Source organism: Carcharodon carcharias, chromosome 23 (assembly GCF_017639515.1).
Source record: "Carcharodon carcharias isolate sCarCar2 chromosome 23, sCarCar2.pri, whole genome shotgun sequence".
Classification (NCBI taxonomy): domain Eukaryota; kingdom Metazoa; phylum Chordata; class Chondrichthyes; order Lamniformes; family Lamnidae; genus Carcharodon; species Carcharodon carcharias.
The window spans coordinates 24,597,749-24,612,060 of NC_054489.1; the positions used below are offsets into that span (position 1 = coordinate 24,597,749).

The 14,312-nt window shown below is 47.0% G+C and overlaps 2 non-coding genes across 2 annotated transcripts; one reads left to right on the forward strand and one right to left on the reverse strand.

Annotated features, from left to right (window-relative positions):
• The first annotated feature begins 4,009 nt into the window (after positions 1 to 4,009).
• On the forward strand, positions 4,010 to 4,081 carry trnaq-uug. The gene has a single exon. It is a non-coding gene; the product is annotated as a tRNA-Gln (tRNA).
• A 1,681-nt stretch (positions 4,082 to 5,762) lies between these two features.
• trnaq-uug lies at positions 5,763 to 5,834 on the reverse strand. Its single transcript has one exon. It is a non-coding gene; the product is annotated as a tRNA-Gln (tRNA).
• Positions 5,835 to 14,312: the final 8,478 nt, after the last annotated feature.

A 14,312-nucleotide genomic window follows, 5' to 3' on the forward strand; every position in this document is an offset into this window, starting at 1 on the left:
CTTTCAAGTGAAGCAGCATTTCACTTGCACTTCCCTCAATTTAGCCTACTGCATTCGTTGCTCCCAATGCGGCTTCCTCTACATTGGAGAGACCAAATGCAGACTGGGTGACCGCTTTGCAGAACACCTTCGGTCTGTGCGCAAGCATTACCCAGACCTCCCTGTCGCTTGCTATTTCAACACTCCACCCTGCTCTAATGCCTACATGTCCGTCCTTGGCTTGCTACATTGTTCCAGTAAAGCTCAACGCAAACTGGAGGAACAGCACCTCATCTTCCGACTAGGCACTTTACAGCCTTCTGGACTGAATATTGAGTTCAACAATTTTAGATCATGAACTCCCTCCTCCATCCCCACCTCCTTTCCGATCCCCCTCTTTTTTTTCCAATAATTCAGATAGACTTTTCTTTTCCCACCTATTTCCATTATTTTAAATGTATTTCCTTTCCATTGTTTTATCTCTACCTTTTAGCCTTTTTTGATTCCTTCACCCCACCCCACTCCCACTAGGGCTATCTGTAACTTGCTTATCCTGCTTTCTACCCTTAAGTATCACTTTCCTTTGATAAAATCACAACCTTCAACACCTCTTTGTCCTTTTGTCTGTGACATCTTTTGGTTATCTCCACCTATCACTGGCCCTCTATCCAGCTCCACTTGTACCACCCACCCTTAAACTAGCTTATATTTCACCCCTCTTCTATTTTAACTTAGTTCTGGTAAAGGGTCATTCGGACTCGAAATGTTAACTGTGTTCCCCTCCGCAGATGCTGCCAGACCTGCTGAGTTTTTCCATGTATTTTTGTTCTTGTTTTGGATTTCCAGCATCCGCAGTTTTTTGCTTTTATCTTATATCTTGCTTCACCTGCTCCAACCCCTCTTAACAGCTTCTGCTTCTCTTTAGCTCAGAAGAAGAGCCATATGGACTTGAAAAGTTAACTGCTTCTCTCTCCACAGATGCTGCCAGACCTGCTGAATTTTTGCTTTTATTTCAGATTTCCAGCATCCGCAGTATTTGTCTTTCATTTTCACTTGAGAATCTTTTTTTGAAAGTAGCCAGCTACTTCTTTTTTCAATTGAAACTTGAATAAATATTGAATTAACTAAAATGAAAAAGTAATGTAAATATATTTTATACTGGATAAGTGCAGCTACTAAGAAGAAGAATAATCCCTTTGTGGAAAAATAAAACGTGGTGCTCATGATATTTCTCTTCCTTGTCTGAATGAAGCTGTGCATGCTCCAGCCAGCATTTGCAGCACACTGACTGCACACATGACCATCTTAAAGAGAATTTTGGGATTACTGGTATATTCAATATGTTTACAATTTGATGGGATTGATCATAAAAAATATATGTGGTTTATATTTTGACAGTTTTAATAGTTTAAAGGTTGTCCTAAAAGGGAAAAGCTGAAGACCGGGACATTTGAACGATTTTAAGGAAACTGTTGGGACAACAGGATGTTTAATGAAAACCCAGGAATATCCTGGCAAAACCAAAATATCTGGTCACCGTAACTTCTTGAATCGCCACAGCCTAGCCCAATCAACCTGACGCAGATGCATCTGCCCATAACAGTATTTGTAGGAGTGACCACCACATTGTCCCTGTGGAGACAACGTCCCATCTTCACATTAATGATACCCTCCTTCATGTTTTGTGGCACTGCTACCATGCAAAATGGGATAACCTCGAACAGATCTAGCAACTCAAAACTGGGCATCCATGAGATGCTTGGGCCATCAGCAGCAACAGAATTGTATAAAACAACAATCTGTAACCTCATAGCTCAGCATATCCGCCACTCTACCATTATCTTCAAGCTAGGGATCAACCCTGGTTCAATGAAGAATGCAGGAAGGCATGCCAGGAACAGCGCCAGGTTAAAGCGACAAAACACTTGCATGCTAAATAGTGAAAGAAGCATACGATAGTCAGAGATAAGCGATCCCTCAGCCAGCGGTTCAGATTTAAGCTCTGTAGTCCTGCCACATGCAGTTGTGAATGGTGGTGGAGAATTAAACAACTAATTAGAGGAGGAGGCTCCACATATATTCCCATCCTCAATGATTGGGGAGTGCAGCACATCAGTGCAACAATCTTGAGCCAGAAGTGCCAAGTGGACAATCCATCTTGGTCTCCTGCTGATATCCCCAGCATCACTGATACCAGTATTCAGCTAATTTGATTCACACCACATGATATCAAGAAAAGGCAGAAGGCACGAGATATTGCAAAGGCTATTGGCCCTGACAACATTCTAGCAATAATACTGAAGACTTGTTATCCAGAACTAGCTGTTCCCGTATAGCTACGACACTGGCATCTACCCAGCGGTGTGGAAAATTCTGCAGGTATGTCCTGTTCACAAAAAGCACGACAAATCCAACCTGGTCAATTACCATCCCATTAGTCTACTCTCGATCACCAGCAAAGTGATGCATAGGGGTTATTGATAGTGCTATCAAGCGGCACTTAATCAGCAATAATCTGGTCATGTTTGGGTTCCACCAGGCCACTCAACTCCTGACCTCATTGCAGCCTTTGTCCAAACTTGGACCAAAGAGCTGAACTCTAGAGGTAAGGTGAGAGTTACAGCCTTTGAAATCAAAGCAGCATTTGACTGAGTGTGGCATCAATGGGCCCAAACAAAACTGGAGTCAATGGGAATCGGGGGGAAAAGTCTCAAAGATTGAAGTTATACCTAGCACAAAGGAAGATGGCTGTGGTTGTCCTAGGCCCAACCATCTTCAGCTGCTTTATCAATGACCTTCCCTCCATCATAAGGTCAGAAGTGGAGATGTTCGATGCACAATGTCCAGCACCATTCGTGACTCCTCAGATACTGAAGCAGTCTATGCCCATCTGCAGCCAGACCTAGACGATATCCAGACTTGAGCTGATAAGTGACATGCAACATTTGCGTCACACAAGTGCCAGGCAATGATCACCGCCAACAAGAGAGAATCTAACCTTCTTCCCTTAACATTCAATGGCATTACCATTGCTGAGTCCTACACCACATGGACTTCAGCAGTTCAAGAAGGCAACTCACCACTACCTTCCCAAGGGCAAGAGAGATGTTGGCCTAGTGATGCCACATCCCATGAAAGAACTAAGAAAAAGTTATACCGGCAGTGCTGTTAGGGAGGGAGTTCCAAGATTTTGACCCTGCAATGACCATGAAGGAACGGTGATATATTTCCCAAAAGAAGTGTTTTTCATAGGCGTTTTTGGTTGTTGGAGCAGCCAGTATTTGTCCTTCCCGTGAACATTGAAACTTCCATGAGTTGGCTTGGAGGGGATAAAAGCAAAAGATAAAAACAAAAAACTGCGGATGCTGGAAATCCAAAACAAAAACAGAATTACCTGGAAAAACTCAGCAGGTCTGGCAGCTTGGTGGGGGACTTGCTGGGGGTGGTGTTCCCATGTGTCTGATGCTCCTGTCTTTCTTGGTGGTCAAGGTCAAGGTCAAGGTCACTGGTTTGGAAGGTTTTGAAGGAGGCTGGTGTACAGTTCACCTTGTAGATGGTTAAAATAAAAATCTCAAAACAATTTTATTGAGCTGCAGAGCTCGTAACCCTGGGGCTATCGTGGAAAAAGCCTGAACAACCCTTTTTTTGCCTGTTGGGTGGATGGATTTGAATTTTAGATTTGAATTTCGAGCTGCTTTGTAACTCTCGCGCGGTTTGGGTCGAAGCCCCGCCCCCCCTCCGGAAAGAACCGAGCTGTCTGTGACGTCACCCGTAGGTTCGGCAGATTCCGGGTCCGCGGGCATCGCGCGGGGAGCGGAGTTGGTTGGGGCGGGGGCAGGAAGAGGGGAGGGGAGGATGGTGGTGAAGAGGAACTGATTTTGAAATTTGAAAAAAAACGGTAGAAACACGCTCGTTAACGGCCGGCTCTGTGCTGTAACTGTTATAATGCAATCCGATCTTCAGCTACGGAAAGAAGAGCAGGTGATAATATCGGTTATTAAAGCGCGTATTCCACAGCTGCCGACAGGACGGTCCCATGGTGTAATGGTTAGCACTCTGGACTTTGAATCCAGCGATCCGAGTTCAAATCTCGGTGGGACCTCAACATGTTTTTATAGATTAATCCACTCAGTTGACAAATCAAATCATAATATCGTGGGAATTAATTAATTGTTATTATTAATAGTAATAATAATACTAATCTTCATTTTAATCTATTAGTGTCCCCCTCCCCTCTTTTTGGTGAATTTCCAATTGTGTTTCACCAAGTGTTACCTGTGCAGTTGGTCCCAGCTCCTGCTCTGCACTGGGTGATCTTTGGGGTTAAACCTGCCCTTGGCCTCCTGATGGTTTTTGGACTGAACAGCTCCACAAAATGTTTAACTCTTTTAAACTTAAAGGCTTCCGGAGTTTATTTTAATGGGCGGTGCAGGCACTTTCTCCTTGCTTCTCTTAAATGAATCTTAACCCTGCAGGATATTTAGGAGAGTGTAACTTTAAGGGTGAGGATAATGTAGTCATGAAGTGGTTTGTCCCAGGTCCCCGATCCTCTCCCCCCTCCCCTCCCCTCTCCTCGCTACTCCTCACCTCTCTCCCCTCCCTCCACCTTCTCTCTCCCCCTCCCCACCCCACCCCACCCCACCCCACACCTCTCCCCTCCCCACCCTCCCCCACCCTTTCTCTCTCCCCCACCTCTCCCTCCCCTTGCCCCCCTCCCCCCACCTTCTCTCTCCCCTTGCCCCCCTCCCCCCACCTTCTCTCTCCCCTTGCCCCCCTCCCCTCCCTATCCTCCTCTCTCCTCTCCTCCCTATCCTCCTCCCACCTCTCTCCCCCTCCCCTCACCTTCTCTCCCCCCACCTTCTCTCTCCCCCTCCCTCCCCCCACACCCTCTCTCTCCCCCCCTCCCCCCACCTTCTCTCCCCCCCCTCCCCCCTTCTTTCCTCCCCCCTCCCCCCTTCTTTCCTCCCCCCTCCCTTCCCCCCCCTCCCCCCTCTTTCCTCCCCCCCTCCCCCCTCCCCCCTCTTTCCTCCCCCCCTCCCCCCTCCCCCCTCTTTCCTCCCCCCTCCCCTTTCCTCCCCTCCTCCCTTCCCCCCTTTCCTCCCCGCTCATCCCTCCCCCCTCCCTTTCCTCCCCCTCCCCTCTCTTCCCTCCCCCTCCCCCCTCTTTCCTCCCCCTCCCCCCTCTTTCCTCCCTCCCCCTCCCCCCTCTTTCCTCCCTCCCCCTCCCCCCTCTTTCCTCCTCTTCCCTCCCACACGGATCATCGTTCATTTGAATTTGTTCCCACTGAGAAACACGGAAATGGCTCTGAACTTTCAGCGTAAACACTTGGAAAAGTCTGTGATTAAAACACACCAGCTCCTGGCGGCCCCTGTGAGGGGATAGAACCTTTGCCCATTTGCTGCATGGTCCGAGTGCTGGGCTGGGCGGGGAAGGGAAGGGAAGGGTTCCCCTAGATTGGAAATGCTTCTTTCCCTGGTCGGTGAAGGCTGCCTAATTCTGAGTTGCCCCCAAGGTCACGGGAAGGAAATTAGCCATAATCAAAAATGCAGTGAATTAAACTGGAGGAAGGAAGCTTAAAATAAAAGGTGCGCAAGGTTAGACGGCCATTGCCCCAAGTTTAGCACATAAACCTCTAAAGTGAGCACAATACAGGGCCCTCCTGAGACCTGGTCTCGTTGTCGTGGAGGACGAACAACTCGAGATGCAGAGTTCCACTCCGATCTACACATATCACTGACCCGCAGGCCCAGAAATCCTTTTATGAAAGGTATTAAAACATGGTGAGGTCCCACCGAGATTTGAACTCGGATCGCTGGATTCAAAGTCCAGAGTGCTAACCATTACACCATGGGACCACATCAAATAGAGAGGAATTCTACCAAGTTGTGAAGTTAAGATAATTGGATTCAGACGCCAAATTTATAATTTGGGATTCTTTTAATGAGATTAGTTGATGTCAGTTCCTAGCAGAAAGCAGCCAGTTACCACATACCAGCATTTCGCTAATGAGGTGACCTCCTACTAATAGCACAAGTTCCAATATAATCATGGTTCCTTTACTGCTACTGAGTCAAAATCCTGGCACTTACTCCTGAACAACACTGGCATTGTAACTACATAAGACCATAAAACACAGGGGCAGAAATTAAGCCATTCGGCCCATCGAGTCTGCTCCACCATTCAATCATGGCTGATAAGTTTCTCAACCCCATTCTCCCGCCTTCTCCCCGTAACCTTTGAACCCCTTACCAATTAAGAATCTATCTATCTCGGTCTTAAATACACTCAATGACCTGGCATCCACAGCCTTCTGTGGCAATGAATTCCATAGATTCACCACTCTCTGGCTAAAGAAGTTTCTCCTCATCTCTGTTCTAAAAGATCTTCCCTTTACTCTGAGGCTGTGCCCTCGGGTCCTAGTCTCTCCTACTAATGGAAACATCTTCCCCATGTCCACTCTATCCAGGCCTTTCAGTATTCTGTAAGTTTCAATCAGATCCCCCCACATCCTTATAAACTCCATCAAAAATAGACCCAGAGTCCTCAAACGTTCCTCATATGTTAAGCCTTTCATTCCTGAGATCATTCTCGTGAACCTCCTCTGGACGCTCTCCAGGGCCAGGCTATCATTCCTGAGATATGGGGCCCAAAATTGCTCACAATATTCTAAATATGGTCTGACCAGAGCCTTATAAAGCCTCAGCAGCACATCCCTGCTTTTATATTCTAGTCCTCTTGAAATAAATGCCAACATTGCATTTGCCTTCCTAACTACTGACTCAACCTGCAAGTTAACCTTAAGGGAATCCTGGACTAGGACTCCTAAGTCCCTTTGCACTCCAGATTTCTGAATTCTCTCCCCATTTAGAAAATAGTCTATGCCTCTATTCTTTCTACCAAAGTGGATGACCTCACACTTCCCCACGTTGTATTCCATCTGCCACTTCTTTGCCCATTCTCCTAACCTGTCCAAATCCTTCTGCAGCCTCCCTGCCTCCTCAATACTACCTGTCCATCCACCTATCTTTGTATCATCTGCAAACTTAGCCAGGATGCCCTCAGTTCCTTCATCTAGATCATTAATGTATAAAGTGAAAAGTTGTGGTCCCAACGCTGACCCCTGCGGAACTCCACTAGTCACCGGCTGCCATCCTGAGGAGGACCTCCTTATCCCCACTCTCTGCCTCCTGCCAGACAGCCAATCTTCTATCCATGCTAGTACCTTGCCTCTAACACCAAGGGCTCTTATCTTACTGAGCAGCCTCCTGTGCGGTACCTTGTCAAAGGCCTTCTGGAAGTCCAAGTAGATAACATCCATTGGCTTTCCTTTGTCTACTCATTACCTCCTCAAAGAATTCTAACAGATTTGTCAGGCATGACCTCCCCTTGATGAAACCATGCTGACTTTGCCCTATTTTACTATGTACTTTCAAGTATTCTGAAATCTCATCCTTAATAATGGACTCTAAAATCTTACCAACGACCGAGGTCAGGCTAATCGGCCTGTAATTTTCCGTCTTTTGCCTCTCTCCCTTCTTAAACAGGGGGGTTACATTAGCGATTTTCTAGTCCTCTGGGACCCTCCCTGACTCCAGTGATTCCTGAAAGATCACCACTAACGCCTCCACTATCTCTTCAGCTATCTCCTTCAGAACTCGGGTGTAATCCATCTGGTCCAGGTGATTTATCCAGCTTCAGACCGTTCAGTTTTCCTAGCACCTTCTCCTTGGTAATGGCCACCATACTCACCTCTGCCCCCACCGCCCACTCTGTTGAATTTTGGGGATGTTACTCGTGTCTTCAACCGTGAAGACTGACGTAAAGTACTTATTCAGTTCCTCCGCCATTTCTTTGTTCCCCACTACTACTTCTCCAGCGTCATTTTCCAGTGGCCCAATATCCACTTTTGCCTCTCTCTTACCCTTTATATATCTAAAAAAGGTCTTGCGATCTTCTTTTATATTACTGGCTAGTTTACCCTCATATTTAATCTTCTCCCTCCTTATTTCTTTTTTAGTTGTCCTCTGTTGGTCTTTGTAGGCTACCCAATCCCCTGGTTTCCCACTGCTCTTCGCTTCATTGTATGCTTTCTCTTTAGCTTTTATGCTGTCCCTGAGTTCCCTTGTCAGCCATGGTTGCCTCGTCCTCCCTTTAGTATGCTGCTTCTTCCTAGGGATGAATTTTTGCTGTGTCTCCCAAATTACTCCCAGAAACTCCTGCCATTACTGTTCCACTGTCTTTCCTGCTAGGCTCATCTCCCAGTCAATTCTGGCCAGGTCCTCTCTCATGCCTCTGTAGTTGCCTTTATTCAACTGTAATACAGTTACATCTGATTCCAGCTTTTTCTTCTCAAATTGCAGGGTAAATTCAATCATATTATAGTCACTTCCTCCTAAGGGTTCCTTCACCTTAGGCTCCTTTATCAAATCTGCATTATTACACATCACTAAATCTAGAATTGCCTGTTCCCTAGTGGGCTCCACCTCAAGCTACTCCAAAAAGCCATCTCACAGACATTCCACAAATTCCTTTTCTTGGGATCCACTACCAACCTGATTTTCCCAGTCTACCTGCATATTGAAATCCTCCATGATCACTTTAACCTTGCCTTTCTTACACGCCTTTTCTATCTCCTGGTGTATCTTGTGCCCCACATCCTGACTACTGTTCGGAGGCCTTTACATAGCTCCCATTATGTTTTTTTTTACCTTTGCGGTTCTTCAACTCTACTCACACAGATTCTACATCATCTGATTTACTTTCATTTCTTACTAACAAAGCAACCCCATCCCCTCTGCCAACCTGCCTATCTTTTCGATAGGATGTATATCCTTGGATTTTTAGCTCCCAGTCCTGATCCCCTTGGAGGTGTTGAAAGTGGTGATATTATCTAAGGAATGTGCTGATTAAGGATAGAAAGCAGGACTAGCAAGGTACAGATAGCCCTAGTGGGGGTGGGGTGGGGTGAAGGGAAGGGATCGAAATAGGCTAAAAGGTAGAGATAAAACAATGGATGGAAGAACATTTATAAATAATGGAAATAGGTGGGAAAAGAAAAATCTATATAAATTATTGGAAAAAAAAGGGATCGGAAAGGGGGTGGGGATGGAGGAGAGAATTCATGATCTAAAACAAAATCAGAATTACCTGGAAAAACTCAGCAGTCCTCATGAGGACTCGAAACGTCAACTCTTTTCTTCTCCGCCGATGCTGCCAGACCTGCTGAGTTTTTCCAGGTAATTCTGTTTTTGTTTTGGATTTCCAGCATCCGCAGTTTTTTTGTTTTTTTGTTTTTATTCATGATCTAACATTGTTGAACTCAATATTCAGTCTGGAAGGCTGTAAAGTGCCTAGTTGGAAGATGAGGTGCTGTTCCTCCAGTTTGCGTTGAGCTTCACTGGAACAATGCAGCAGGCCAAGGACGGACACGTGGGCATGAGAACAGGGTGGAGTGTTGAAATGGCAAGCGACAGGGAGGTCTGAGTCATGTTTGCAACCCCTTGACCCATTAACCCAACTTCCCAACCCAACGTCCCCTGATCAGACTACTCTCCACAATCTGACCAGCCTCCTGACCCAAATACTCCCCAATTTGTCTACTCCCCCAACCTGACTACCCCCCGACCTGATTAACCCCGCCCCAATATCCCAACTGTACGCCCCACCAACCCAACTCACCCCCAACAAAACCCATGTGACCCAACTACCCCCTAACCTGCCCGAACTTTCTCCCACCCCCGACCTGACCACTCCCAACCCACACCAGCCCTCTCCCACCACCAACACCTGACCTGATTAACCCTGAACCACCCTAACTCTCTTCCACCAGCCCCCCCAACTGGACTAAACCCCTCGACCCGACCTCCCTGTCTTGACTACCACTCCCACCGGCCTGACCCATCTACCCCCACCCCGACCCGACCCCTCCCTGACCCGACTACCACCCAACATGACTACCCACTCCTATCCCACCTTTCACTCACTCACCCACCCACCAACTTGAGATCTTTAGAAACTTACCTGAATATGGCACCTAACGTAGTAAATTAGGGGCATGTCCTCTCTTTGCTCGTCATCTCCTCCGCTCACCGATCTTACCCTGGAGAAGCTGCAGTGATCCATTGCTACTGCATCTGGGATTGGAACTCTTGGCTGAAATAATGCAATATAGTTGGGGCAAAGAAATCTTCTCAGGCATTGGCAATGCATGCAGCATTGGCACTAACTGGAAGATCTGGGCTCATATGGAATGCTTACCTATGGAATGGGAGTGAACTCACAATGCTTAGACTCATGGCTTAGCTGACCACTGAGCTAAGGCTGAAATCTTATATCAATATTCAAGATCAGATTGGATAGGTGGGTGGAGGAAAAGGGAATAACGGGATATGTACTGCTTGCTCATATGGATGTAAAAACAAACACAACCTGTTACTGTATACCTTAAGATAGTTGTATTTTAATGGTTTTCAAAGGAGGAATATTGCTCAATAAACTGGGAGAACCCCTCACTGTTCTTCGAGTAATACCACAAGATTTTTAATCTCCAAGAAGGTACAAAAGGAACCCAGATTAACCTTTTTTTTCTTACCAGGAAAGGCTGAAAGCAGATGGGGTTAGTTGCCATCACTCATGATTTAATTAAACTTCTCATAGCCAGTTGGTGAAAGAGGACACCTGAAGTCAATCTTTACTCAGTTTTAGATTTATTCACAAAGTGAGACATTACAAATGTATAACTCCTTACTCTAAAATCCACAACCAGGGTCAATAAGTGCTTCTTTATAGTTCTTTTAATACCAATAAACCAGTTGAGTTCCCACGTGAATTATTAGCTTATGGTAACGAAAACTAAAACCTGAAAGGAAGCTTATCAATTTAAAATGTCATTCCCAATGCAATCCAGGACTTCCTGAAGCCCACTGGTCAGGAAGGACTCAAGTGTACCAGTGGACACTAATTGCTCCCTCTGCAGGGACACCTGGCTCAGAAGTACCTGCAGAAGAGAGGCAGGCAGTCAGGCTGAATGACCCCCCTTGACCGCCTGCTACCTGGTCCTGCTAATGGCCATCTTAGCTAGGTTCAGGAAATGCCATTCAGCCCTTCGAGCCTGTTCTATCACTCAATGAGCCCACGGCTGATCTTCTACTTCAACCCCATTTTCCTCCACTATCCCCATATCCCTTGATTTTTTTAAAATGTAGAACTCTACCAATCTCAGTCTTGAACATACTCAACAAATGAGAATCCACAGTCCTATGGGGCAGAGAATTCCAAAGATTCACCACCCTTTGAGTAAAGAAATTCCTCCTCATCTCAGTCCTAAATGGCCTGTCTATTATTCTGAAACTGTGTCCCCTGGTTCTAGATCCCCCCACCAGCCTCCCCAAGCACCCCCCACCCGCCCCCCCCGCCCCCCCCCAGCCAGGGGAAACAACCTTTCTGCATTTACCCTGTTGAGCCCTTTAAAAATGTTGTATGTTTGAAAGAGCTCACTTATCATTCTTCTAAACTCCAGAGAATAAAGGCCCATTCAATCTTTCCTGACAGGGATAATCCCTCCATCCCAGGAATTAGTTTAGTGAAACTTCATTGCACTCCCTCTATGGCAAGCCTATTTTTCCTTAGGTAAGGAGACCAAAACTGCACACAGTACTCCAGATGTGGCCTCACCAATGTTCTATATAATTACAGTAAGACATCCTTAATCCTATACTCAAATCCTCCTGCAATGAAGGCCAACATACCATTTTCCTTCTTATATCACTCTATTTCGCATTCCATCTTCCAAATTTTTGCCCACTCACGTAGCCTCTCCAAACATCCTTGAAGCATCTTTGCATCCTCCTCATGACTCTGGTTTTGTGTCACCTGCAACCTTGGAAATATTACATTTAATCGCCACATCCAAATCATTATAGATTGTGAAAATTGGGGCCCAAACACTGATCTTTGCAGTACCCAACTAGTCAGAGCCTGACAACCTGAAAATGACCCATTTATTCCAACTCTCCATTTTCTGTGCATTAGCCAGTTCTCAATGCCAGTATATACCCACCAGTCCCATGTGCTCTAATTTTGTTTACCAAGTTCTTCTATGTGAACATATCAATACCTTTCTGAAAATCTAAATATACCACGTCCTCCAGCCCCCCTTATCAATTCTACTTGTTACTTCCTCAAAAGACTCCAACAGGTTTTTTAAACATGATTTCCCTTTCATAAGTCCATGTTGACTCTGCCCAATCCTACCATTATTTTCTAAGGGTAGAATCGTCCCAGATTTGCACCAAGTGTGGTAGTGGGCGGGTAAAATGTCATTTTACCTGCTGGCTGCAATGGCAGCTTCTCACGCTGTGTCATCCCAAACCCGCTGCATTAATTGCACATTCCTGGAAAACATGCCGTTTCCATGGTGGGTGGGCCCTCATTCGCCTGCCATGCGATCACTTCGCCACTTCATCACGCTGGGCGATATATTTAAAATGCAGCTGCATGCACACCTTTCAGTGCTTCCAGTCCATGACTGCTGCAAAGAGGACATGGCCCTGAAAGGCAAATAGACTGCAACCCCCATGTTCAAAGATGCGTCCATCGAGTGCCTTTTGGATGCCGTGGAGGCCCACCACGATGCCCTCTACCCTGCTCTGGCTGCAGGATAGGCAGCAACATCACTAATCCAGCTTGGGAGGTGGTGGCAGCGGTGGTCAGTGCCAATGCCCTGCAAAAGAGGATAGCCACCCAGTGCCACAAGAGGATGAATGATCTCCTTTGCTCTGCCAGGGTAAGTCACTTTTTTCATCGTTCTCAACTCACACACTCACAAACCCATTAAACATCCACAGGGCCTTCACTCACTGCCAGTTCAAGGGACGTCACCATTCACTCTCTCACACACACCTTCATTGTCCTCATCATGTCCATGGGACCACAACTTCCACACATGCCAGACATGCTTATCATCTGGCCTGGCAGGTGTCCTGCTTACACTATCTCCATCTCTATTCATGCAGGTCAAGCTGGCACACAACAAGAGGGAGAGGTCGCAGACTGGTAGAGGAATGCCTGATATCAAGGTCCTCACAGACTTTGAAAAGACAACCATCCAGCTGGTTGGCGAGGACCTGGATCGTTCCTGTGCTGATGGTGAGCTTGGCAGTGCTCTACAAAGTGACGATCCAGCTGTGCAACGTCCATCAGACACCATTCCATGAGCGATTTGTCCTGTTTCACAGGCCACTGTCATGCCCTAATTATCTATCCTTGCTTTCGCAGGCACATCTGCCAAACAGCGAACGGAATCCACGACCCCGGGCCTCCAAGCAAACCCCAAATAAACCTTTGAAGAGAAATCTGAAGGCATCCTTCTCGATGTCCCATCACAGTACTCACCCACACCCTCCACCAACGCAGAGACATACACTTCAGTGGGGCCTAGCTTTAGAGTAGCCTTGGGGTCACAATCTGGTAAGCACATCGCACTTTCTGGTCAACAGCTGGTGGCAGCAGGGACTTCCCAGGTCCCCAGCACTCTGAAGACTGCTGGAGGCCAAAAATCTGCTGAATCCGAGCCTCTGGACTCAGTCATGTCACAGTTGCAGGAGCTGTAAAGGCAAGATCGGGAACAGCAGAAAGGGATGTCTGCTGCACTCCTCAGATTGCAAGGCATGATGGAGGAGTCCCGCCTTCAGGCTGAGATGATAGTGCCAGCATTCCAATGCACCAAGGTCAACGCTGGTAGGATGGTGGCCGGCATGGAGACCTTGGTCCAGGGCGTCACTCCTGCACTGCAGCACAGGCTGAACTTCATCACCGATGCCATAGTTGGCCTCCAACAGTATGTACATGAGAGGGGTGCGGGACAGCCTGATCTCACTCCAGCTTCCCCTTCTCCTCAAGGAGTCAGCTTGGGCATCTCAGGTGCCCATAGGGAGGAGAATCAGCAGGTGTACCCACCCCACCCCGGGGCCATCCATCCAGGTGCCGCTGGGAATGTCCATCCCATCCAAATCCCCTCTTCCTATGATCTCAGCAACTCCAGCTTCACAGGCCAAGGAGGCGCCACTGCCACACGGCAGGACCCTGAAAGCAGGCCGGGGCTCTCCAAATGTCGGCCCTCCAGAGGATGACCAGCAAGCTCATCACAGACAGGGTGTAGCAGTCAGCAGGCTGCCTCTGCCTCCACTGTGGATGTCCAGGAAGCACCAAGGCATAGCAACAGGATTAGGAAAGTTAAGAAGGTGTAACTCTTTCGAGTACAAACCCGTTTCCATCTGTTTCAGATGAAGTTACATTGTTTCATAGTTTGCCATTGTGAGATTTGAACTCTTGAT